This window comes from Octopus bimaculoides, chromosome 9, assembly GCF_001194135.2.
Source record: "Octopus bimaculoides isolate UCB-OBI-ISO-001 chromosome 9, ASM119413v2, whole genome shotgun sequence".
Taxonomy (NCBI): Eukaryota; Metazoa; Mollusca; class Cephalopoda; order Octopoda; family Octopodidae; genus Octopus; species Octopus bimaculoides.
Genome location: NC_068989.1, coordinates 83,680,631 through 83,683,426, shown reverse-complemented (window position 1 = coordinate 83,683,426; position 2,796 = coordinate 83,680,631).

Here is a 2,796-nt window from a genome sequence, read left to right as displayed (position 1 = left end):
ACACACACACACACACACACACACACACACACACACACACACACACACACACACACACACACACACACACACACACACATACACACATACATACATACGTACATACATACACACATACATACGTAGGTACGTGTGCGTACGTGCGTGCGTGTTTCCGTTGTTGTTGGCAATCTAGAGCAGACTACAAGTTCGACTGTCCTAGCTCCATGAGAAACCGGAAGCCAGCTGCTAAAAGCAACAAACCTCTGCTGTGAACACCCATCATTGACCAAACAAGAACCAGAAGACTAATAATGATGTTTTGAAATATCTATGTCAAACCAATATTTGATCATTACTATTGTTGATATTGTAATGTCGCCCTTGTGGAAAATACAGAAACAAGAAAGCGGGTGAGGAGAGGGTGGTCAGCAAGTTAACCTAGAAATATATTGCGAGGATGTTAAATATGTTGCTATCCCCGAAAGGTAACAAAGAGGTTACCTTTCCTTTGTTATTCATTGCAACCTAAACACAAGTGTCGTGTATCAGTTCCGTGTATTGGGCCAGACTGGAGCGCTGCCTCTTGCATTTGTAGTTGGAGAGACGTGTTAACTGATCAGACACACCTTCAGCCGCCATAAACCCTCCTTCAGCTGCTATAAGCCCTATTCATATATAAGATCCGGCATTCCGAGGCCGATCAAGCGCAATCACACTCAGGGGTTGCAACATCTTTTGACATTCCTGAACAGTGAAAAAATGGATGAGGTAGCTGTTTGTGGATGAGATAGTTGTTTGTGGATGAGATAGCTGCTTTCCTGCAGCAGTATTCTTTGACAGAGCTGAAGTCCTGAGTCAAACAAAGACCAACTTCGGGAACCAGGTATCTGGAATGTTGTCAGGTGTTCACTCTTCTCTAACGTTGATGGTGGTAAGGCAATAGTTTATTCCGGGGAAGACTTTCAATCCAGAATCTATGAATGGCTGTCAGAAACCCCTCATAGTAAGGTGAAGATGGCGAGCAATACTACCGCCTCCAGTGAAACTGTCAAAAGACGAGAGGTAACATTTAGAGTACATAGAAGTACACTAAGCACTGACTGTCGGACAATAACGGTTGCGGGAGGGCACTTGCCCCTGGCGGCCGGGGGTTACCTTAGATGTACAGATCAAGCATAACACCCGGGATGTGTCTAAAATTTCAAAATAACCCATTCTACTATAGGCACAACGGCAGAAAGCTTGGATGAAGTTCAACCATTACTTCGGCCCTGGTGCTCGAGTAATACGTATTTTAAGGGCCCGGAAAGATAAAAGGCAAAGTCTACCTAGTCAACTGGTGTTTACCGCCAGCAGTAAATACACACACAAATACACGCACATACACGCATAAACATATATACGCTCACACACACACTCGCACATACACGCGCGCGCGCACACAAACACGTATATTGAGTTAGACAACGTTACTGAAAGGACGCAAGTGGCGGGTATATATAGGTACCAAATGAATAAATCGATAGCTGTATCGAAGTAAATGTAAAGTCGGTCATATATATTGAGTATTATTTCCTTCATCTGTAATCAAAACGATACCTCTGTATTTCTTCCTATCTCTCTCCCCTTCTCTCTTTCTCTCTCTCACACACACACTCTGTGTGTGTGTATGTGTGTGTGCGTTTGTGTGTACGTAAACAGACATCAGTTTATAAGGGTCATGAAATCGTGGTCAATGGCTAATTAGCATCCAGCTAGTGTAGATCACTCAAAGTAAAACTGACCAATAAAATTTAATAATCAATATACAGAGGGTTCACTTAGTACCATTACACGATATTGAAATAATTGTGACAGCCAAAAGCGCCTGATAGAATAACCATCAGGTCTAATGTCATAAGTAATAGGGAATATTTGTTCGGCTAAATCGTTGAAGGCGGTGCCCCAATTTCGTGCTGTCCAAAGACTTAAACACGCAAAATACACCCCCCGAGACACACATTGTTGATGCCATAAAAGTCTATAAATGCTTTTGAGAGAATGTGGAATAATTCCTTTTTGGAATTGATCCTCGAACTACCTGTAAACTATGAATGACAAGCATGTAAATAGTGCGCTGAAAAATCCCTTCGGGTAGAAAAAGTCGAAGACTGTACTTGAGTACAATAGTAGAACGTCTCTAATGTCTACAGGAGGTGTGGGTTTGAGTCTCACAAACTGTCTTCGACTCTTTCTATTCCAAGAGGTTTTCTATCTAAGGCATTTAATTATTTATAGCTTTACACGTAATTCAAGGACTAATTCCCTCAAAGAATTACACACACACGCTCACACTCACACACACACACATTTTATATGTATGCATACATATATGTATGTATATATATACATGTTTGTGTGTGTGTGTGTGTGTATGCATGCATACATATATGCATACACACACGCACATATACATGCATATATGTATGTATATATGTGTGTGTGTATGTATATATGCATGCATATAAACATACATGCATATATACATACATATACACACATATAACATATATGCATACATATATGAATACATATGTATATGCATATATATATGTGTGTATGTGTATGTATATATGCATACATACATATATATATAAATACTTACACACACACAAACACATACACACATATATGCATACATATATGCATACATATATGCATACATATATGCATACATATATGCATACATATATGCATACATATATGTATTTATATATGTGTGTATGTATGTATATGTGTGTGTATGTATGTATATGTGTGTGTATGTATATATAC